Raw genomic sequence first — 25771 nt, 5'->3', positions numbered from 1 at the left:
TGACTGTGTTCAAAAAAGCAGTGATTTTTATCACTGATAATTGGCAAGAACTAAGCAGTATTTGCTCACTGCAATTTATGCTTGGAGTTGACAGAAACTGCCAAGAGTGAAAATGAAAGATGTCATTACTTTCAAGTTAGGAATGACAAAGAATTAAGGCATCTTGAATGTTACAATGAAAATGATGATGTAGAGCAGGGGCAGGCAACCTTAAGCACAAATGATTTCCTAGCATGCGTTATTCATTAATTTGAGGCCAAACATAACTAGATGTATTTAAATGGATAATTCCCAAATTTCAAGTTTTTTTTATATATGGCATTTATCTGGCCCACCGTCCGCTTATTAATATGCCATCCGGCCCACAGAGGCAAAAAGTTTGCCGACCCTTGATTTAGAGGATACAATCATCGACAGTATTGTATGAAGGCAGTCCATTATCTGCATTAGGTGTCTGCACAGATCTTATTAAGTCAAAAGAACACAGCACCATACACTGAATAAATATCTCCATCAATAACTATCGGGAATTAATACAGCTCTATAGTACTGTAGTAGTATTGGTAGCATTCTAATTTGTTCTGGATTTTATTTAAATACATTTTTTTTTTATATAGCTTTTAAACTATTTCCATGAAATCAGCTAATTGGGGTAGCCACTTAATTGGGCCAAAATATACATGCTCTGATGGGTCCCATTTATCCAGAAACCACTGTATATTGAATACAAATGAACAAGAACAGTCAGACCAATGTTGTCATTTTGAAATGTTATTCAGTGTTTTATGCCAAAAATGCTAACTATTTCATGCAAACCTTTTGAGAAGTTCAAAGTCACAATGTTAATAGTAGTACTGCAGAGTCTGCCAGTATAGTGTCACATTCTATTTTCTTGTACAAAAGGTCCTTTGTGTGACAGCTTTCTCAAGGATCACAAAATATTTATTCTGGGTAATGGGCATTGCAAACCTGAAAATCTGAAGTCAATTCCAATTTTTTTTGATTATTTTGTGAATATTAAGAGCAATTTTGGGCCTATATTTAATGAAGAAAGCGCTGGCCTTTCAGAAGGTCCAGAGGAGTTTCACAGATATGATCCTGAGAATGAAAGGCTTAATGTATGAGGAAGATTTGATGGCTCTGGGTCTGTACTCAAAGGAGTTCAGAAGGATGAACTTCTAAACCCTGAGAAGCTTGCATAGAATGGACGAGAGTGTCTGGGATACAAGCACATCCTTAGAATAAAAGGACGTCCCTTTCAAATGAGAAGGAATTTCTTCAGCCAGGTGATGAATCTGTGGCATTCGATAGCACAGAGGGCTGTGGAGTTCAAGTCATTGGGTGTACTTAAAACAGAGGTTGATAGGTTTCTGATTGGCAAGAGGTTTAAGGATTACAGGGAGAATGTGGAAGAATGGGGCTGAGAAAAAAAATTAGCCATGATTGAATGGCAAAGCAAATAAATGAACCAAATGGCATAATTCTGCTCCTATATTTTATGATTTTATTTTGCTACTGGGCCAAATAGTTATTTTGAGAAGGAATATGCCTTCAAGTTAAAAGAGAAAAAAGTATCAGAGTAGTCAAAAGAGTTTTAATAAAGTTCAAATTAAAACTTGTAACACGCTGGTTAAGCTTTTACTGTTAATGCTGTAGGGTATTTCATATTAATAGTTTTCTGTAGAAGCAGTGCATTCTGCTGGTGGTATTTAGGTTACCGTTAAAGAAAAGGGGTTGTGATGTTCAGTTTAGGAATGTCAGGCCAGCCAATCAGGATTGTGGGGAACCCCCGGTTTCCTTGGGCTACCCAAGTCTAGGGATTACACACTCTGATTCCACCAAATCCATGAGATTGGAATGGCTCTCCCACTCCAAATCCATTTGTGCGGATGCTGTGTAATTTGGTAACCTGTTACAACTCGGTGCCAAGAAATAACAGGCAAGCACCCTTCATACGATTAAAGGAATTATATTTATTAATCTTAACTTAACTAAAGATTTAGTAAAACAAAAGAAAAAAAAACAAAAAGGGCCCATTATAATTAAACAGTCTAATGTGCACAAGTTGGAGCTCAACTCTTCCAAAAGTCATATTCACTGATCCTCAGTGGACCTTGGCACCTTGCTCCATCAAATCACGGTCTCCAACCGGGTCGAATCCTACAAAAGATTCTCTCCAGCATCTTCTCTCTTCATCTCCCGCCGAACAAAGACTTCAGCTCACACCGGTGTCAGGCACACAAAAAAACCTGCTCCCCAGATTGACCGACTCACACTGCAGAGCACCCGTTATCTCTAATCATAAACCAAACACTGCTTCTACAGAAAGACCATTACGTTAGCAGTGAAACCTTTACCAGGGCATTACAAGTGGAATTGGGAGAGAGTTTCTGGAGAAAACTAGGCAGAGGTGTTTTGTGACAGACACTCAAGGGGTCAAAGTTCTTTCAGCAGGAGATGAAGAAGGAAGATAGAGAGAACCAGCTGTAGGATTTGATCCAACCAGAATGCACAATTTGATGGAGTCCATGATGGAAAGTTCTATCGGTGACTAGTGAAAAGGAGTTGGCACTGTGTGTAATTTGTGCACATTTGACTTTTAATTATTATGGACACTTTTTTTTCTTTCTTCTTTAATAATTGCTTGATTAAGTGACATTCATAAATCTGCTTTTCTTATAATTGTATGCAGTGTACGATCTTTTATTTCTTGCCGACAGGTAACTGCAATGGTTCAGCTTTTACATATTATTCACTCAGATTGGGGTTCAGGCAGCTGAAACACTCTGACTCTCCTGGTCTGTTGGGACCCAAGTCACATCGACCTTAGACGTACAGAATTTGAGAGAGGTGATTTTCTCCTGTTGAGCTAACCGGCTGTGCATCTATTGCGGCTGGTATAAAAGGGGTTTTCATTGTGGGGGCTAACATCCGCGATGTGATTTGCTAATACACCGTCTTTGCTGTAAGAATTGATTAAACGGTTTGCTTGTTTAAGCCTGTGTTTAAACTAGTGCCTGAGAAAGGATTAAAGTACTGATTATGGACACCGCAGGGATCCAATGTTGGTGAGATTCAAAGAGATCACTTGCAACTAAGGCTTGTGCTCTGAGAGGGATGACTATCCACATGCCAAATGAATGGTTGATTAGAGTTTTAAGTTCGGTTCCAGTATTTAGGAAAGTTACAACCAGGAAACGGCAGTTTGACCAAAGGTGGACAAGGGTGTCATTTTACTTCAGACTAGCAATAACTTAGAGTGGATCTGCCTGTCATGATCAGGGCACCGGGCCATCCATACTTTTAGAGAAAAAGGAAGTGTAGGTGAGAGTGCCGAATTAGAAGTTGAGTTTTCCATAGCTGAGGGTGGAGACTTTAAAGACAAGCTGCTCTTGTTTCTGTAGAATGAGCAGAATGAGTTGTCTGATGTGAAAGATCCACTGAGTCCTTCAGAGAGTGGGGAAATCTCCGAATTGGTTTTGGGAATTACCTCCCTGGTAGCTAAATGCCTAAGTGCACCAAGTGAGAGCCAAAATTATCGTAGGCTGAGTATGTTCGAGAGTGAAGCCCTCCCCTGACAGGGAGAAAGAATATGAGACCTGGTTGCAGCAGATATCTTAATTGCTGGCCGAGTGACAGTGCTTAGATAATATGAAAAGATAGCGACTGGCAAAGTCTAAAAGGTCCAGCTGCTGAGGTCCTTAAAGGCAGAGAACCCATTTGCCATTTCTGTAGGCTACATGCAAGCATTAAAAAACATTTTTGGTATGACGGGCAGCCCAGAGCTTATAGTGAAATTCAGGCACATGTTCCAGGAGAAAGGGGAGAAATTTTCTTCCTACATTTTTCAGCTAGAGAGACAGCTGCTTTGTTTGTACCAAAAAGGGGCCATTTCACAGGCAAATATGAATCAATTAAGGATGAAGTGCGCACAGTCACATGATGTGTTTGCTTTAAGCCTCAATGTCTCATAGGATGTGACCCCCTCGTTTGTTGAGCTGATCAGGGAAGTAAGGAGGTAAACGCGATGGAGGAGCAGGAACGTCAACAGAGCACAATCTTCGGTAATAGCTTCTGTTGCTGAAGTGACCCCTGATGCCACACAGGCAGGAGCTTTGCAGAATTCTGTAAAAGATTTGAGAGCCGAGGTATCTTGGTTGATAGCAGCCGGTGCTGCCACCAAGCACGACAAGGCCGATAGAGAGCCAGATCCACTGGTGGATATACTAAGCAGACAGCTGCTACTGAGCGGGCTCCCTTGACCAGGATGATGAGGGACATTTCAAGCAGGAGTGTGGAGGATGGGAGAACCTTCGGAAAGTGAACAAATGGTTACCGAACTAAAACAGGAAGTCGGGGAACTTCAGAGAGACCCAGTGAGGGAACGGCCTGGCGTCTCGGGGAAAACACGCTCCAATCAATGTATCAAGGGACACACCCAAATGCGAAACTCTATTCCTGAAGGCTTAGTGGGGTCAAGCTCCAGTGTGTGTATCCATACAGATTGAGAGTATTTATGCTAGAGCCATACTTGACACAGGTTCTCAGGTTACTTTACTGTACAGAACCTTCTACATGGTATTTGAACAGCATTGATGCCACTCTGTGCCCTAGAGCTTTGGGGCCTTAGTACTGATGACTACTCATATGATGATTACTTGTTGTTGAAGCTAGAGTTTTCAGAAGCAGATGATGGAGTAGCTGAGGCCCTTGACATGTTAGTGTTGGCCTCTCCAGACGGGATTGAGAAGGGTGTGGGAACAAATACTTCTATTGTGAAAAGGCAAGTGGGAGCCTGCGAGGAAAGAACTGGAGAGTGCTTTCTGCAAACCTTGTCAATTCACCCAGTGTTCAGAGCTGTTTTTGAGAAAGTGCAAGCTCATCTTAGGCTATGTCCACACTACGCCGGATAATTTTGAAAACGCCGGTTTCGAGTAAAAGCAACAGGCGTGCACACTAAGCATTTTTCAAAATATCTCTGTCCACACTAACATGGATATTTGGGCGAACCTCCTCTACTGGGCACGCGCAGGACACACAGAAAACAAACAAAGAGGAAACGGTATACTTAGTGCACGTTTGTCCAGTTACAGAGTAGAAAAACTTAAAAGGAATTGCTCTTGACTCTCGAGCAGGAGGACTTAAAACAAAAAAAACAAATACTGGAGCGACACACATCAAAGTTGCTGGTGAACGCAGCAGGCCAGGCAGCATCTCTAGGAAGAGGTACAGTCGACATTCTGGGCTGAGACCCTTCATCAGGAAGCTGGAGTGTATGGAGGCAACTGACAGGGAGTTCACGGACAGTATGACCCAGCTGACGACGAACATTGAAAAACTGACTAACTCTGTTGCATTAATAAAGCACCTTGTTAAATGTATAAAACATGTCTGCATCAGTGTTATCTTATATTTCCATACAATGTTACATTACGCTGTTACACATCTACTGTCAGAGAAGTACTTGCATAAATAGGTAAACCACCTTCATACAAGCAAGGACAGAAAACAGGGCAAAGTGAGTATACTTATTTATTCAGTAAGCTATGGGTCAAAGTATTTGGTGAGTACATTTCTAACTCTTCTGGCGTCAGTCTCGTTGCCGTCTGTTCTGAAATTGTTAGGTTCTGCGAAGCGCAGAATCAAATATTGTTGTGATGATTGTATGCTCTAGTATCAATTGTTTGGCGACAATAAAGTAGTAGTAGTAGTAATAATAAGAAGACGAAGACGAAAAAGACGACGAAGACGACAACGAAAAAGACGAAAAAGAAGAAGGAAACAATGAAACGCCAGGCTGCCGCCATCTGTTCCGGCACGTCATGACAGCAGTTTTAAAATGCTCCAGTTACCCCATACACACTGCAACGGATGTTAGGCGTTTTCAGATTTATTCACTCTGGAGACAGTTTCTGAAAATCTCCATTTTCGGGGGATGAAAATGCCGTTTCAGTGTGGACAGAGAGTCAAAATGAAGAGAAAAGGCTTTGTTTTCAAAATTATCTGGCGTAGAGTGGACGTAGCCTTAGGCTGGATGATAAGCACAAGGAACGGTGTGGTCCCGGTCCAAACCCACTGTGTTAGGGCCTGAGGTGATATGGATTCAGTACTGACTATGTCTGTCACTGCAGTGTGTTCGAATAATGTCTCACAGCTGCTTTCTTTGGAGCAAGATGAGGGTTAAAGTTCGCCCAGATCCACGTAAGATACCTCTGGGCTTTTCACACCTTTTGATTTTGACAAAGTACCTGATGGAAATTAGACAGAACATTCCTTTCTTAATTAAAGCACAAATTTGACGGATGTTCTTATCTTTGTCCTTAAGTTGTGGCTCCAGCAAACCAGGTAGGACATTCCTTTCTTTAATTAAGGTGGCTGGAGTGTCTATCATATTGATTGTTCATTTGTATCAATAATCCATTGACTTAACCGGAATGGTTATCAAACTGATTGTTCTTTTGTATTGGTGGCCTTATAACTTCTGACAATTCTGACATTGGGCAGTGAACTTGTAGAACCACTGGGGAGATGAGAAAGAGTGTCTCCCTGATGTCGGGTCCAAGTTCACTCGCCGGCTGAGCTCAAAGAAATAAACGGGTGAAAAGATAAGTAACGATCTTTTTGTGCTGTCGTTATTTGATCTAGCAAAGTTACTTTTACAGAGGAAGTAGCTAGAGTGACAGGAAACTCCAAATTTTCTGGAATGCTTGATGTTGATGCCCTCCTGGCGAACGTTCTGGAAGACCACGAAGAGAGTCTTGCTTATATGCTGGAGTACTGGTGAGGGCTGAACTGCAGAAAACATTGGTGGTGTATGTAAACTGGATGACAGTGATTGTCATGACCACTTTGGAGACAGAGGTCACCCTCAGGAGGGGGATATCGATGGCACATCTTTACTCAGTCACCATAACGTCTAGCTTTCCTGTGAGAAAACTGGACAAAGACTATCTCCAGGATCAGGAAAGTCGCCAGCCAAATCATTTAACTTCAGTGACTCTCCAGTACCTGAAGGTTGGAAGAGGGGGCCGACAGAGAAGATATTGAAGTTCAAGGATGTCTTTTCTATTGACAAGTTTAATGTGGGTTGCTCCAAGAGAACTTGCCACACCATCCAAATGACAGAGGATACGCTGTTCAGAGGAAGGCCTTGACAATTAACACCAGCAGAGGTGGAGGATGTTCGGCAGCATCTGCTGAAACTGAAGGAAGCTGGGATTGTCACTGAGTCACGGAGTCCCTGTGCATTACCCATTGTGGTGAGGAAGAAACATAGGAAGGTACAAATGTGTGTTGACTATTGGACACTGAACTGTTGTATAGTCCCTGACCAGTACACTGCTCTGCAGTTCAAAGATATGCTGGCCTGCCTGAGTGGAGCAAAATGGTTCTGAGTGCTGGACTTAAGGAGTGGGTATAATCAGATACCCAAGAGTGGAGCTGACAAAGACAAGATAGTATATGTCCACTTGGATTCTTTCAGTTTGAAAAAATGCCCCAGGATATATCAGGAGCACCAGCTACTTTCCAACATGTCATGGAAAAGACTGTTGGGGACATGAACTTGTTTGAAGCGCTGGTGTACTTGGTTTCAGGTCCACCCTGGTAGAGCATGAGAGGAGACAACTGATGATGCTAGACCACCTGAAAGCTGAAAGGTTAAAACTTTCCCTGGACAAGTGCCATTTCTGCAAGATATCTGTCAACTACGCCAGGTACATAGTTTCACGAGATGGAGTAACTACAGATCCGTCCAAGATAGAAGCGGTGACTAAATGGCCGAGGACCAAGAATGTGAGTGCCCCACATTCAATCTTTGGATTCTATGGGTACTACTGAAGATTTGTGAAAGACTTCTCCAAAGTAAGCCACCCTTTGAATCATCTTGAGGAGATGATGGTATTAAATGCTGAGCTGTATTTAATAAAGAGCATTCTGATGTATGCATCTTTGTTGTCTAGGTGTTCCAGGGTTGTGTGAAGAGCCAATAAGATGGCATCTTCTGTGGTAATATGCAAGGTAGTGAAGTAAAGATGCAAGTACCCCAATAATTGATGAAGAAATTCCTGAACCTCCCCACGCTGACTCAGAGGTAGTGGGGGGTGGGAACTAAAAGAGGATAGGGAGACTTGATGCTGGACAATGTGATTGGGGATGCAGCTGAGTGCAGTCAAGTGACACGGGAAACTGAGTTGCCGGAAGGCATCCCCAAGTAGACAGGCAAGCTTCCAAGGAATGCTTGAGGATGAAGAAGGGATAAGGTGGTCTCAGAGAGTCAGGGAAACCCAGATAGGCTTACCTATGACGCACAGGAGGAACAGAATGTTGTGTCTATCCCCCTAGTGAGATATGTTACTACCATTTAGAAATGGATTGGAGGTCCTGACATCCCTAAATTCATTTGAAAACTGTTATTAATGATGGATTGGTAAATTTCAAAGTCATGAGGACATAACTATTTTGGTGGGGAGGGGAAGGGTGTAACACCCTGGTTAAGCTTTTACTGCTGATGCTGTAGGGTATTTCACATAATATTTTTCTATAGAAACAGTGCACTCTGCTGGTGGTATTTGGGTTACCGTTAAAAATAAGGGGTTGTGATGTTCAGCTTAGGGATGTCCGGTCAGTCAATCAGGACGGTGGAATTAGGAGCAAGTTCTAGACAAAACTACATGGAGAAGTTTTGCTTAAAAACGCAAACACGAGGAATTCTGCAGATGCTGGAAATTCAAGCCACACACATCAAAGTTGCTGGTGAACACAGCAGGCCAGGCAGCATCTCTGGGAAGAGGTACAGTCGAGTCCTTCCAGGTGAGGCGACACTTCACCTGTGAATCGGCTGGGGTGATATACTGCATCCGATGCTCCCGATGTGGCCTTCTATATATTGGCGAGACCCGATGCAGGCTGGGAGATCGTTTTGCTGAACACCTACGCTCTGTCCGCCAGAGAAAGCAGGATCTCCCAGTGGCCACACATTTTAATTCCACATCCATTCCCATTCTGATATGTCTATCCACGGCCTCCTCTACTGTAAAGATGAAGCCACACTCAGGTTGGAGGAACACCTTATATTCTGTCTGGGTAGCCTCCAACCTGATGGCATGAACATTGACTTCTCTAACTTCCGCTAATGCCCCACCTCCCCCTCGTACCCCATTCGTTATTTATTTATATACACACACACATTCTTTCTCTCTCTCTCTCCTTTTTCTCCCTCTGTCCCTCTGACTATACCCCTTGTCCATCCTCTGGGTTTTCCCCCCCACTCCCCCTTTTCCTTCTCCCTGGGCCTCCTGTTCCATGATCCTCTCATATCCCTTTTGCCAATCAACTGTCCAGCTCTTGGCTCCATCCCTCCCCCTCCTGTCTTCTCCTATCATTTTGGATCTCCCCCCCTCAAATCTCTTACTAGCTCTTCCTTCAGTTAGTCCTGACGAAGGGTCTCGGCCCGAAACATCGACTGTACCTCTTCCTAGAGATGCTGCCTGGCCTGCTGCGTTCACCAGCAACTTTGATGTGTGTTGCTTGAATTTCCAGCATCTGCAGAATTCCTGTTGTTTACAGAAATTTACCAAGGTTTTCGATGACATGCCAAATCTCCGCAGACTCCTAAGGAAACAGAGGCGTTGTTGTGCTTTCTTTAAAATTGCATTAGACAATAACCTATCCCTCAATGTCAGCAAGACGAAAGAATTGGTTGTTGACTTCAGAAGGAGTTTGTGGACCGCATGACCCCATTTACATCGGTGGTGTGCAAGTGGAACAGGTCAAAAGCTTTAAGTTCCTCGGGGTCAATATCACAAATGACCTGACTTGGTCCAACCAAGCAGAGTGCACTGCCAAGAAGGCCCACCAGCGCCTTTACTTCATGAGAAAGTTAAAGAAATTTGGCCTGTCCCTTAAAACCCTCACTAATTTTTATAGATGCACCATAGAAAGCATTCTTCCAGGGTGCATCACAACCTGGTATGAAAGTTGACCTGTCCAAGACCGGAAGAAACTGCAGAAGATCGTGAACACAGCCCAGTCTATCACACAAACCAATCTTCCGTCCTTGGACCCACTTTACACTGCACGCAGTCGGAGCAGTGCTGCCAGGATAATTAAGGACACAACCCACCCAGCCAACACACAGTTCGTCCCTCTTCCCTCCGGGAGAAGGCTCAGGAGCTTGAAGACTCGTATGGCCAGATTTGGGAACAGCTTCTTTCCAATTGAGATAAGACTGTTGAACGGATCCTGACCCGGATCTGGGCTGTACCCTCCAAATATCCAGACCTGCCTCTCGGTTTTTTTGCACTACTTTACTTTCCCTTTTCTAGTTATGATTTATAATTCAAATTTTTTACTATATTTATTATTGATTTGTACTCCAGAGAGCGCGAAGCGCAGAATCAAATATCGCTGTGATGATTGTGCGCTCTAGTATCAATTGTTTGGTGACAAAGTAAATAAAGTAAATATATGGTGAGTCTAGGACAGGTCCTCTGAGACAGTGTCACCAAGGAATTTATAGTTATTGACCCTCTCCACCTCTGTTCCTGCAATGAGTACTGGCTCTTGGACCTCTGGTTTCCCTCTCCTGAAGTCTACAATCAGTTCCTTGGTCTTGTTGACATTGAGAGGTTGTTGTTATGACACCACTCAGCCACATTTTCAATCTCCACCCCCTCCATCCTTGATACGGTCCACAACAGTGATGTCATCAGTGAACTTGAATATAGTGTTGGAGTTGTACCTAACTACATAGTCATAGGTGTAAAGTGAGTAGGACAGGGACTAAGCACATGGCCCTGTGTGCACCTATGCTAATGGAGATTGTTCAGCTGTTTTTGCCAATCTGAACTGAAGTCTGGAAGTGAGGAAATCCAGGATCCAATTGCACAAGGGGGTATTGAGGCCCAGGTCTTAAGAGTTGACTGATTAGTTTTGAGGAGATGATGGTATTAAATTGCTGAGCTGTATTTAATAAAGAGCATTCTGATGTATGCATCTTTGGTGTCTAGATGTTCCAGGGTTGTGTGAACATCCAATGAGAATGCATCTGCTGTAGTAACATGCAAGGTAGTGAAGTAAAGATGCTGACTTATAGCTTTAACTTGACTGTGACCTGGTGTACAATCCCTGTTATTTTCAGGTTCTGTTGGCTTAGGTTTCCTCTAAGAAGTTAGAAATAAAACTAGAAAGCCACGGACTTTCTTGGGGGATGGCCATTATGCTTTGTGTGCTGGAGATCCCATCTCAAAGTTAATCGAATTTCTTTTTGAGGAAGTGGAAATGATTGAAAAGGGTAGGCCAGTGATTGTAGTCTACATGAACGTTAACAAATTTGCTAAGGTCCTGAATTGTTGGCTATTCCATAAGAGGAGAGCAGATGGGACTTATGGAGTGTTGGTAGGTTTGATTCAAGATTGGCTTGACCAGGGAAGACAGGCAGTAGTGAAAAAAGCTGTCTGTGACCAGTGGGGTTCTGTTTTATTGGGTACAGCACAGAATAGGCTCTTCTGGCCCTTCGAGACTCACCACCCAGCTACCCCAACAAACTCAATTAACCCCTAACCTAAATCATAGGACAATTTACAATGACCAATTAACCCATCCGGTACGTCATTGGACTGGAGGACCCAGAGAAAAACCACACATTCCACGGGAGGACGTACAGAGATTCCCTACAGTTGATGCCAGGATTGAACTCCAAACTCTGACATCCTGAGCACTAACGGCTACAATACCTTGGCAAGTTCTGCAAAGGTCAGGGCTGAGGTTTCCTTTATTGTAATATGAGTAATTTGGAAGAAAACATAGATGACCATATTAACAAGCTTGCAGATGACATCAAAACTGCAGATAGTGAGGAAGGTTGTCAAAGAATACAGCAACTTGGCTGACTCTTCCATTTCTCTCAACAGACACCCTTTTTGCTATGCACTCCCATGGAAGCACAGGTAAACCTACTCTTCTGCTTCTCCACTTTCAACCATTCAGGAACCCAAAACAGCAATTCACCCAAACAGATTTTCAAAATTAGTGTACTGAAATCAATTCTCGGTGATGTTGTCTCCTCTACATTGGATACACCACTGATTGAAGATCAGTTTGCAGAACTTATTTGTCATTACCACCTCTGCCAGTAGAATCATACTAAGCACCCCAATGCACTTCATTTGAATTTTCAGTGTACACCCACTCTAACTTCTCCACCTTTACTTTATGTTGATCGAAAGTCCAAAATCAAGGAACTACATTTCACCTTCCAACTTCATGCAATACAACCCTTAACATTCTACACTTTCAGATAACAGGATTTTCCAGTTTGCATCATAACAGGCCAGCTCTGATGAAAAATTAACATGCAAATGACAACCCAGTTTTGTTTCTCTTGACAGGTATTGCCTGTAAACTATCTCCAGAGTTTCTTTCATTTCAATTTTTTTTCAACAATTCCAATGTTCTGTACCACAACATGGTTTTCTTTTCAATTCTGTTCTTGTTCATCTCCCATCTACACTTCATATAGATCAGCTATGATTAGCAACTTACTGTTCTCCCTCAGACACCAGTACCCTTTATCAATCAGTTTGCTCTCAAATGCATCACTGACATCATCCTTGTTCCCTCCACCATTCCCCTTTCACTGCAAATTAAAAAGTACTCAATTTTAAACTCCTGATGTGTAGTCAATCTGAAACTTCCAACTCTATTTCTCCCTCTCGAGAGCTGCCTGAAATGCTAAATATATCATGTGTTCTCTTTTTTAACAATATGACTATATTATTATTAACTCCAACTTTTAGAAACAATGTTTTGCAAATCAGATTTAAGGAGTAGTAACTAAGAGCAAAATGCTAAAATACTTTATTTTAGTATTTTTAAACCAATCTCTTTGCAAAAGAATAATCAACTGCTTAACCTGTCTCAATGATGACAAAAGAAAATGCAAAAGAGAGTAGCAAAAACATGAACCTAGGTCATTTTGAAATTAAATCCACTTATGGATTATGTTAATAAGATGGGAAGTCTTCATTTATCTAGTCCTATAGTTTCTCAATTCTAAAAAAAATTCCGAAATACATTTTGATACTTCATGGATTAAGGTACTGGTTATTTGTTTAACTGCTTGAAGACAGCTATACAAAAATGCAATATTTTAAAATAGATAACCAAATATATTTCACTATATGTTATTTGATTTTTATTATCTCTAAGAGGCTTTCCATTAATTTAAAATACTTGTTCAGATATTAGAAAACACTATTGCTCTTAGTGGAATGATCATTCAGTTATTTTAGTTTTATTTTATTTAGAGATACAGCACAGTAACAGGCTCTTCCAGCCAACAAGCCTGAACCACCCAATTACACCCATATGACCAATTATCTTACTAAACCATACATCTTTGGAATGCAGAAGATAACTGAATCACCCAGACTGAACCCATGTGGTCACGGAGAGAACATAGAAATTCCTCACAGACATCAACAGAATTGATCCTGGATCACTAGCACTGTAATAGTGTTACACTACCATGTTGCCCCAATAACAAATACATACAATATATACAATAAATATGCAATATGAAGATCCACAACATCCTTTGAGCAAGCTGAATAATCAAAAAGATTTGTTAGAATGCAATGAAAACACTGGTGGAGATGCAAACTACTGTCTAAGGAAATCAATGTTTACAAGAATCAGACATGAGTGAGGTTGAGGCAAAAAAATTAAACCATCCACAATCTTTTTAATAATGAGGTCACCTCAAAGAACTATATGGCCCCACTCTTGCTCCTATTTTTTGTGTTCTTAAGTATGAAACATAAAAAAATAATTGTAGTACTACTTTGGCTCTTCCGGTCTTAGAAATAGCAAGTCTTCATGCCCAATTTAAACATGGAGATGTTATAGTACCACAGCTCTACTGTAGCTAAAAGTCTCAGATTCCTTGATTACTCTCATTTGCTCATGATCTTTTAATGGGATACATTAAACCGACTTATAATTACAAAGCATAATAGTGATCTCTTGAACAATGGGTTTGGCAGTATACAGGAATCAAGTTACTATAGTCTGAAAATTACACAGCCAAAACAGATCTAGCATTTAGCTAAACAAAGCTTTAAAGCAAGCCTAGAGAACTTACTCAATAGAGATAAAATGGAACAATGAGCATTTATCAAATGGTTTCATTGTGATTCTCTTTAGTTTAAAAAAAACAAGATCATTTCCTATATAGTGAAGAGAATTCAAGATATGGTGTATTGTTTTCCACACTAAATTTGACCTTCATGTACTACTTCACACTAACATCAAGTGAAGTACTTCTACATAGTTCTTGTAGAACTTTAATCACAAATAAGCTTAATACAGTACAAATATACTAATTGAATTTTCACAGCTACTATAACAACAAAAAAAATTTCAGCCATCACAAGCAGTTTAATCAGAAAAGCTCAAACCTGCAAGCACTCAAAGTTCAAAATAAATTTTATTACCAAACCTCACCATATACAACCCTCAGATTCATTTTCTTGTGGACGTACTTAACAAATCTATAGAATAATAATCATATCAGAATCAAAGACAGACCACCCAACCAGTGCAGAAGACAATAAATTGTGCAAGTACAAAAAGAAGAAACAATAATAATAAATAAGTAAGCAATAAACATCTAGAACATGAGATGAAGTGTCCTTGAAAGTGAGTCTATTGGTTGTGGGAACATTCCAGTAATGGGGCAAGTGAAGTTATCCCCTTTGATTCAAGAGACTGATAGCTGAGGGGTAGTAACTGTTCCTGAACCTGGTAGTCAAGTACTGGGGCTCTTGTACCTTCTTCCTGATGCCAGCGGTGAGAAGAGATCATGTCCTGGCTGGTGGAGATACCCGATGATGAACGTTGCTTTCCTGCGACAGGTTTCAAGTAGGTGTGTTTAATGGTTCGGAGGGCTTTGCTCATGATGGACATAGACACTTCTTTTTGTAGGATTTTCGTTCAAGGATATCGGTGCTTCCATACCAAGCTGTGACGCAACCAGACAATATACTCTCCACCACACATCTATAGAAGTTTGTCAAGGTTATAGATGTCATACTGAATCTCCGATAACTCCGAATGAAGTAGTGGTGCTGTCGTGCTTTCTTCATAATTGCCCTTAGGTGCTAGGCCCAGGACAGGTCCCCTAAAGTAATAACATCTAGGAATTTAAAGTTGCTAGCTCTCTCCACCTCTGATCTTTTGATGAGAACTGGCTCATGATCCTCTGGTTTCCTTCTCCTGAAGTTAATAATCAGCTCCTTAGTCTTGCTGACATTGAGTAAGAGGTTATTGTTTTGGCACCACTCAGCCAGATTTCCAATTTCCTTCCTATATGCTGATGCATCACAACCTTCAATTAGGCCTACACCAGTGGTGTAATTAGCAAACTTGAATATGGCATTGGAGTTGTGCACATCATTCAGACACAAGTGTAAAGTGAATAAAGCAGGGGACTAAGTACACATCCTTGTGGTGCAGCTGTGCTGATGGAAATCATGGAGGGAATGTCAGCAAGTGAGGAAATCCATTTGCACAAGGAGGTATTGAGGCCAAGGTCTTGAAGCTTGTTGATTAGTTGAGGGGCTGATGATAGTGAATGCTGAACTACAGTCAATAAAAGAGCATTCTGATGTCTGCATCTTTGCTACCCAGATGTTCCAGGGTTGAGAGAAAGCCAATGAGATGGCATCTGCTGTGGATCTGTTGCTCCTGTAGGTAAATTGGAGCGGATCTAAGCTGCTTCTCAGGCAGGAGTTGATACGTTTCATCACCAACCTCTCAAAATATTTCACTGTGGCTGTAAGTGCTACTGGGTGATGGTCAGTGAGACAGGTCACCACACTCTTCCTGGTTACCAGTATAATTGAAGCCTGCCTGAAGTAAGTGGGTCCCACACACTACTGAAGTGAAAAGTTACTCAAGATCTCAGTGAACACACTAATCAGCATGGATCTTTAGTACATGGCTTGCTTTTCGTGGGCCTACCCTCCTGAAGGCAACTCGCACATCAGCTTCAGGGACTGAAATTATAGAATCATTGGGGGATATGGGAGCTTGTAATGGTTCTTCCATGCTTTGACTATCAAAGCGAGCACAGAAGGCACTGAGCTCATCTGAAAGTGTAGCCATGCTGTCTCCTATGTTGCTTAATTTAACTTTATAAGAGGTGATAGTATTCAAGTTCTGCCACAACTGTTGAGCATTCTTCATTGATTCAAGTTTGGTCTGAATTTCCACTTTGCCCATGAGATGGATTTCCAGAGATTGTACCTAGACCTCCTGTAACTTTCTTGGTCACCAGACTTGAATGCCTCTGATCTGGCTCTCAGCAGATTTCAGATCCAGAGCTTCTGCATGGGGAAGACTGGATGATTTTGTGAGGGCAGGTTTATCCACAACAGTTTTAATATAGTCCGTAACAACCATGTTGTATTCATACAGATCCCTAGATGAGTCCTTGAACACAGCCCAGTCCACTGATTCAAAGCCATCCTGTAGTCATTCCTCTGCCTCCCATGACCATCGCTTTGTTGTCACAATCTCTGGAGCTTTCTTCTTTTGTCTCTGCCTATATACAGGTAGGAAGAACAGGACAGCCAAGTGATCCGATTTACCAGAATTCAGTCTGGGCAAGGAACAGCAGGCAGTCCTTATCTTGGTTTACAATGGTCTAGTGTGTTGGGACTAGTGTGTCCTACAAGTTATATGCTGATGGTAATTGGGCAGTTTTCTTCAAACAATCCTGGTTGAAGTCTCTGACTACAATTTGAAATATGTCAGGATGGTCTGTTTCTTGTTTGGAGATAGCAACATGCAGTATTGTGAGTGCTTGACTATAGTTGGTCACTGATGGGATGTAAACTGTGGTCAGAATAACGGAGGAGTACTCCCTAGGTAAACGAAACAGACGGCATTTGACTGTTAGGTGTCCCAAGTCAGGGAAACACGAGTACGACAAAACTGCCACATCGGAGCACCACCATGAGTTTATCATAAAACACACATCTCTTTCTTTTGCCCTCTCTGAATCAGCAGTTCGGTCCATTATGAAAATAGAACACCTTCAGGTCTGATTGTTATACCTGGCATGCTCAGAGAAAGCCATGTCTCGGTCAGACATAGAATACAACAGGAATTCATTTGTCTCTGATACAGCAGTCTTGCCCTCAATTTTTTTCTCTAAACTAAACATTTACCAACAAGATGCTGGGCAGAGGAGACCTCATGCCTCTGCATTTCAGCCTGCCTTGCAGTAACCCCCCCCCCCCACCACTCAAGGATAAATTAACAGGTGATCAAAGAACTTGTCAGACGTTAAAGTTAAAGAGCATTATAAAGGGAGTGAGAGAGGCTTAGAAAGGAAGTTAAAATTTTGTGAAAACTAATGAGAAATTTCTTATTCAAATAAATACAGTAAAATACTGTTATTCTGGCATATTTGGAAGTTTGATTGTAACAAACTAGCAGACTTTTGGGACTACTGAATATTATTTCTATTAAAACCTCAACATTCTTAGATTCTTAAACTGGCAAAGACTAAATTTCCCCAGAACCCTAGTGCACGACTAGTCAGGTAGATGCGGAACTATAAGGATTTTTAAATAGGTGGATAGTGAGCAGGGTTTTATTATGCTGAAATTCAAGTATAACAAAAATAATCCATTTTCTCAAGTATTTTGTGAAGCATTTCACCAAAAAAAAGCCTTCCCTAATTTTCTTTCCCCAGCAATTTATCATTGAAATAAGATTAAAAAAAATATGTAAAATGACTATTTGATTAAGAAAAGTGATCAGGCAACTATCCAAATAATTTGGCATCTAACACAGAGACATCCTTTTCACTTCCTTGCCATTTTATCACTTTCATAAGATTAATACTGAACTCATTCACATGAATTCATCAGAAAACTACAATAAAGATAGATAAATGGATTTCAACCAAATGACTCAAGAAGTTTTACACATCCCTCCATATTCTTAAAAATACAGAACTTGTTTTGTTTGCAGTGGTAGTATATACTGACCCCCACCAACTTTCCAACATTTATTTCACAAATAAAAAAACTATCGTTAAGAAAAACAAATATTTTACAAAACACAATGAACTGTTTATTTTGAAATACTGTTATTTAGGACCTCAGCATAAATACACTTGGAAATTAATTTCTCTGTATAATGCCTGCATCTGTCAAGTGTTCTAGAGAGAAGGTATAAAGAAATGGATAAAATTGGTAACATATGCCTATGATGCCAAATGGCAACCAAAAGAGCAGGTAGGGACCACTTACCGTCTGTCTAGGACAGGGGTATCCAACCCCTTATATGCCATGGACCTCTATCATTAACCAAGGGGTCCATGTACCCCAGGTTGGGAACCCCCAGTCTAGGACATGAGAGCACAGAGTAAAGGGATATCCATTTAGAACTAGAACAAGGAGGAATTTTAAGCAGAATTTCAAGTTCAAGTTTAAGGGAGCAACATCAACTCCAACATCTCTATCTTGGATGGCTAAACAGGCGACACCACAGCTTGAGGCCTAGTCCTTGCTACAACCAAGGACATGCAGCTTCCCCGCCGTCCGTCAATAAATTAGTGAAGCAGACTTGCTGCATTCTACATTAACAATGTTCAACAGAGTCCTGCAATGAGATAGACAGATACTTTACTGATCCCAAAGGAAATTACAGAGTACCAGTAGCATTTCAAGTGCACAGATATACAAACATTAGAAGAGAAGAAAGAATAAAAAGCAAGTTACCTCAAAGTCTAACAGGTGGGGGTCATCACTTTCTGGCTCTAGGTTAACTCATTATAGAGTCTAATAGCCAAGGGTAAGAATGACCTCATATGGCACTCTTTGGAACAGCACATTTATCTTAGTCTATTATTAAAAGTGCTCCTCTGTTTAGCCAAGGTGGCATGCAGAGGGTGAGAAACATTGTCCAGAATTGCCAGGATACTCTGTAGGGTCCTTTGTTCTACCACAGCCTCCAGTATGTCCAGTTTGACTCCTATAACAGAACCAGCCTTTCTAACCAGTTTATAGAGCCTGTTGGCATCACCTGTGTTGATGCTATTGCCCCAGCATACCACCGCATTGAAGATTGTACTGGCGACAACAGACTGGTAGATCATGTGAAGGAGAGGCTTGTATATTCCAAAGGACTCAATCTCGTCAGTAAGTAGAGGCAACACTGGCCCTTCTTGTACACAGCCTCTGTATTGGTGCTTCACTCGAGTCTGTCATCCAGGTGTACCCCCAGGTACCTGTAGGTCCTCACCACATCCATGTCATCACCATTAATAGGGTGGTGAATCTGTGAAATTTGTTTTATGAAGGACTGTAGAGGCCACGTCATTGAGTTTATTTAAGGCAGAAATTGATACATTCCTGAGTGGCAGGAGGATTAAGGGCTATGAGCAGAAGGCTGGAGAATGGGGTTGAGAATAAAAGTCAAATCACAATTTTAAGATAGAGCAGATTTGATAGGCTGAATGGCTTGATTCTGCTCCCATATTTTATGGTTTAAAATACTTTAAAATGAATGCTATATTTTGTACAAGACAGTAAATGAACATATTGAACAATTTTACTTGTGTTCATTCTATAATTTAAGACAAAGATTTATTTAAATCTATCAATTTTTTTTAAATCAACAAGGATTTACAATAAATATTAATTCTAACTTGACAATAAATTGTCAAACTCACTCAATGGCACAAAACTTGGTGCTCATCTTCAATCACTGCTATCACTAATCAGGCAAAATCCTGCCATATGAACAACGTGGACTACTTCATATCTTAAGGAGCTGCAAATGGAATTGAATATTGTGCAATCAAGATGCCACCAACTTCTAACATTATCAGGAAGGGAAGGCCACCAATGAAGCAACTGAAAATAGCTGGCCTTGGATTCTACCTTGAGGAACTTGCCTTCTGAGATAATGAACATGCAATAACCAATTTTCTTTCTGCAAGTCTGACATGGAGAGTTTTACTGTGTTCAGTTTTACCAGACCTACTCATCAGCCTCAGTTAAATGATGTCCAATTGAACTCACTTTCTCTAAATCTCATCTCTAGTATTGAGTCTAATCCATGCTTGGCCCAAGGCTGGAGCCAAATAGTCTTGACAAAACCCAAACCCAGCTTTGATTAGCTAATTATCCATGAGTAAGTGCCCCACTGCCAACAATTCATTTTATTTCATGCTAATGATTGAAAATAGATAAATTGGTGATACTTAATCAGATTGTATTTGTCATGGCAAGACACACTTGACAGATTAAACAGGCTGGTTATAGGCACCAGATTACAAACTACCTAGTCACAATGAAATGCAGTCTTTTTTTTTGCTCTGTGTTTTTTTTTAAAGACTTGGGCAATGCTGGCAAGGTCAACATTAATTGCTCATCTGTAATTGCCCTTAGAAAGTGGTGAGCCACTACCTGAAACTGCTGAAGTCTTTCCAGTGAAGACATTCCCATAGTGCTGCAGGGGAAGGAATTCTAGCAATGAGGAACAAATGGCAATTTACTTCTAAATCAGGACGTGCATAACTTGAAGGAGAATCTTCAGGTGATGGTGTTCCGATATCCCTGCTGCCCTTTTGTCCTTCTTGCTGGTAGAACTTATGCATTTGGAGAGATGTTACCAGAGTAACCTGAGACAGTAACTTGAGTGATCAACAAACCCTCCTATTCTGCTAATATTAACCACCACAAAAAGCAACAGATACAAGTTTTTTTTTCTCCATTCATTATCTTTACTTCATGCAGCCCCTCATCCAAATCTCAAAAAGTGTATTTTACCATGAACAAAGGATAGAAACTAGACAAATCATGAAAATGATAAAACTGAACATCAGTGAATAACCATATTAGTCAATAACCATGGTAAATAACTACCCAAATGAAAAAAATGTTCAAGGGTCATTTTTCAGTAAACAAATGAAGCAGCCAATTTACACATAGTGATGAAATAAACAGAAATAACATGTTGAGTTGGTGGGGGCTGATGACTACATGTCAGCTAAGATTCTGTGTTCTTCAAACAGTACCATTAGCATGTTTTAAATCCATTTTAGCAAGGAAACTAAACTTTAGTTTAATGTTTCACTCAAAGGTATGACATATCAGTGAGACTGCCTTCTTAGTGCTTCTAGGGTTGGATTAGCATAAACGGGTGGTTGATGATCAGTGAGGACCTGGCAGACCATAGGCTCTGTTTCTGTCCTATACCTCTCCATGACTAAATGACACAAATACTATCAGTAAGTCTAGATGTGTTACAGAATGACAACATTTCACCAAGACAGTACAGAATTATTGTAATTGGAAATACCTAAAAATTCCAAAATGTACCACAAGTTCAAGAAAAAAAGCTAGCTTTAAGGTTATCCAATATCATTTTTGAAAAATGATATTGGTTTAATACTGAAAGAGCATAAATTATTTTTTGCAACATCCACAGACTTCCATAAAACTGCAGATTTACCAATTAAATCCCTTGTCAACACAATTAAGCAAAGGTACAAAGTGTGCTATAATGACAAATGCTGTGACCAGAATCAGATTTATTATCACCGGCATTGTGACATGAAATTTGTTAACTTAGCAGCAGCAGTTCAATGCAAGTTAATAAACTTCATAAGCTAGCTTTAACCAAGCAATTAAAGTGACAAACTCATGAACAGCCTAGTTAGCATTAGTTTCACAATAATATCTATAAGCAATGTGCATTTTTCAACAGTACCTTTTAAATTACATTTATCTATACTGCTCATTACACCCCTTTTTTAAAAAAAACAAATAGTCACAAGTATGCTTAAGTACAGCCCAAGTATTTAAAACGTATCAATTAAGTCATGAAAGTTAGAAGCAGACAACAGCAATGAAATAATTTTCTAAGACCAGCCAACATCTGTGATTTGGTTACAAATCTTCACCCTGATAGAAGGAACTGAGAGATAATCCAATACCACAAATTCCTTCACTTACTGTACAGAAGAAGCTCTCAGCTTCAAACTCCACTGCAGCCAAAGATAAAATGGAACATGCTAGTTAACTCAAAGTTCATCAGTTGCTATGAGAACCTGAATTCAGAGCAATGACATTAATGGAGGTTGAAAACAGAGCCCTCTATTTTCTCATGGGAAATACCTTATTAATCTAAATGACAGCTCAGGTGGCCATTGAGAAATTAAAAGAATTGGGCATCCAAGAGTGAGAATTTTCATTTCAGTGAAATCAGATATAACAAAAGTGAAAATAATTTTATTCAGTTTTATCTCACATGGGCTACTTGAATATAGAAGTATTACAATTTGGCTGGCTAGGTTAACTGAAAATGACCTAGACGAACATTTGATAGAAACATAGAAAACCTACAGCACAATACAGGCCATTCAGCCCACAATGCTGTGCCAAGCATGTACTTACTTTAGAAATTACCTAGGGTTACCCATAGCCCTGACGAAGGGTCTCGGCCTGAAACGTCGACTGCACCTCTTCCTACAGATGCTGCCTGGCCTGCTGCGTTCACCAGCAGCTTTGATGTGTGTTGCTTGAATTTCCAGCATCTGCAGAATTCCTGTTGTTTACCCATAGCCCTCTATTGTTCTAAGCTCCACGTACCTATCAAGGAGTCTCTTAAAAGACCCTATCATATCTACTCCCTTGATGTTAAAAATATTTAAGATGTGGGTTATGATTCAGATATACTTTGCAGTGGTGAGATCTTATCTGGAGAAGCATGTACTGTCAGCCTTTTTATTACTCCGGAAGCAGTCTGGTAAAGATTTTCTAGATTAATATCTGGAATAGGCTGGTTGTTTATGGGGAAGGTTTGCTGGTTAGACTTGTATTTGTTGGGAGTTTAGAAAAGTAAGAATGGATGATTGCAATATACACAATTTTGTAGTCTTGACTAGGTGAATGCAGACAGGATTCTTTCTCCCAAGTGAAAATCTAAAACTACTAGTACTAGTAAGGGGTTGTCATCCAACACTGATGAGATAAAAATCAGAGGATCACGTGTCTTTGGAATTCTCATCTTCAAAAAGCCATGAAAGCAGAGTATTTGAATACTTAAAAGATCAAGGTAAATACAGTTTTGATAAGCAAGAGGTTGAAAGTTTCCCATGGGAAAAAATGGAATACATATTTGAGGCTACACATCAGCTAGTGTCTGTGTTCTCAGGTTGTAGATGACTGAGCTAGCACAAGGCATGAAGTGGCAAATGCCTGCTCCTAATTCATATGAAACTGAATAGATACTAACCGATCATGGGCAAAATGGATCAATTCCCAAGTACTAACCTACCATCGAACAGGACTCCTTTGAAACAGAATCAAGTGTATTAGCACTACCATATGTGGTGAGATTAGTTGTTTTGCTGCAGCAGCGGAGCCTCTCACTGCTGCAATCAGAAAGGCATCAATCATACTGGTTGGTCGAGTAGTTTAGCGACAACCTTTTATTCAATGTCAGTAAGAACAAGGAGGGAAAGTCAAGGAAACACGCACCAATCCTCATACAGGGATCAGCAGTAGAATGGGTGAGCAGCTTACTGTTCCTGGATGTCAACATCTCAGAAGATCTATCTTGAACCCAACATATTGATGCAATCATAAAGGTGGCATATACTTCATTAGACATTTGAGATTTGGTATGTCACCAAAGACTCCAGCAAATTTCTACAGAAATGGAGAGCATTCTGACTGGTTGCATCACCCCCTGGTATGGAGTCTCCAATGTACCAGAGGCTCCAGAGGGTTGAGACTCAGCCATACCTATCACAGACACCTGCCCCACCAATGAGAAGATCTTCAGAAGGCAGTGCCTCATGAAGATGACATCCATTATTAAACACCCTCATCACCCAGGACATGCTCTCATCTCATTACTACCATCATGGTGGTGCTACAGGTGTCTGGAGACATATACTCAACATTTTAGTAACAACTTCTTCCTTTGTAGTCTGAACAGTCCATGCATGAATCTATGAACACTCTCACTATACCTTTCAGTACTGCTTATTTTATTTCTTATTGTAACTTAGTAATTTTTAATGCCTTGCACTCTACTGCTACCACAAAATAACAAAATTTTATGACAAATTGTATGTTAGTGACAATAACCTGATTCTGCACATTGCAAAACATCTCTGCCCAATTACTTCAGTCCTTCAGAACTTTATTACTTATTTATTCTTGTACTCACCCTACACTGAAACGCTACAAGGTTGAAGCAACATCTTCGAGAAACATTTAAACATACCCCCTAAAGACCTGGACGGCAACTTTATTACTCACTATAATTTAGATTACTAAAAACAAGTAGTACAATGCTCTATTTACCAAGGGATGCCGCATTCAAAAAGCATGGTGAATAAGCTCCATAGACCAAAATGTTCACTTTATCGTGTTTTACACCAATTTTTAATATACAATTTTTTTTCCAAAAAGCCTATACCAAGTAAAGTTCAACATCTGAACGTTACATCTTGTTTTGTTCCCAAGCAAACACCGTCTAACCAGAAATGCCTATTAAATACTGTAAGTACACCAGGAACATGATACCAAATTACAACATGTAATTATGTAAGGATGCGAGGAATAAGAAAGACAGCGGGCAGGAGGTGGTGCCCGGGGGAGGGCGGAGAGCATCAGTCCGTGGTGCTCGGGTCACTGGGGAAGGGTGCGGCGCGGCCCTCCGGACCATCCGATCGGGATCCAGACCAGCCATCCCGGCTGCTGCCATGAAGAGTGGGCGGCGGCGGCGGCGGCGGCGGGTCTCATCCCTCACCTCTTCCCCCACCCCGACACACAATCCGGAGGGAGGCGACGAGCTCTATGAGGAAGAGTGAGCGTTACTCACCTCAGCCGAGTACTATCATGGCAGCCGCCGGACGGCAGCGCCCCCTCGGACCAGCGCTCGAGCCACCAACCGCCTCCCGGAGCTCGCGCCACCGCCTGTTGACACCGGCACCCCCTGCTGTGGCGCGGCGCATGCGTACAATTGCGCCAACCGCGTCTCTCTCCCCTCTCCCCCCTCCCCCGACCGTCAGGCCTGACCAATCAATGCCCAGCAGCCACCGATCAAGGGCGCAGTGGGGAGATTGATGAATGGATAAATTCCCACGCTGGTAATTATTTTCCGGCGTTCGCTGTTGTCTCCGGGAACGGAACTTACCATTGTTTTTCATGTAGGAGCCCGCTCAGGAGCAGCGAGGTTGTCAACTTCGTATCGTAATTGGACGAGTTACGGGTCTATTGTTGTGGGCGTGGCTTAGCTTTGTGGGCGGGGCTTATTGTATTATACGTGGCTTGCGGAGATGGGCGTGGCTTGTGGGGATGGGCGTGGCTTATCGCATTGGCGCGGCTCATTTTTTTGGGTGAAGTTTATACTTGCAGACAAGGTTTATTGCATTCAGCTGTTCCTAGAGCTGCAGAAAATTTCGTGGACTTTGAAAAGGCGTTTGATAGTGTCCACAGGGTGGGCGTCTGGCGAATTCACAGATCAGAGGGGATCCAAAATTGTTCAGCTTATCTAGAGCTTCTGTGCTAACTTCACCTGCACAGTGGAGCATTTGTGCTTTGAAGTTAAGGAAGTAGTAAGGCAAGTTTGTGTGATCTTCGTAAGATAAGCAGAGAAGTATTAGGTGGACTCTATTCTATGCTTTAGAAGACCTTGACTTTGTTGATGGCCTCGCATTACTGTCACATAC

General features: G+C 41.2%; 1 protein-coding gene across 6 annotated transcripts in view; it reads right to left on the bottom strand.

The window, feature by feature from the left end:
• tex2 (testis expressed 2) overlaps positions 1-25327 on the bottom strand; it is a 102185-nt gene extending 76858 nt beyond the window's left edge. For 5 of the 6 annotated variants that reach the window (XM_072241920.1, XM_072241922.1, XM_072241923.1 and 2 more), the window contains exon 1: positions 24922-25035. The gene's annotated coding sequence lies outside the window, so the exon portion shown is untranslated. Of the gene's footprint in view, positions 1-24921; positions 25036-25236 lie in introns of those variants that run through there. The other variant, XM_072241921.1, reaches the window with a different exon arrangement.
• Positions 25328-25771: the final 444 nt, after the last annotated feature.

This window comes from Mobula birostris, chromosome 24 (genome assembly GCF_030028105.1).
Source record: "Mobula birostris isolate sMobBir1 chromosome 24, sMobBir1.hap1, whole genome shotgun sequence".
In the NCBI taxonomy this organism is placed as follows: domain Eukaryota; kingdom Metazoa; phylum Chordata; class Chondrichthyes; order Myliobatiformes; family Myliobatidae; genus Mobula; species Mobula birostris.
This window is presented reverse-complemented; position numbering and strand designations above follow the sequence as displayed.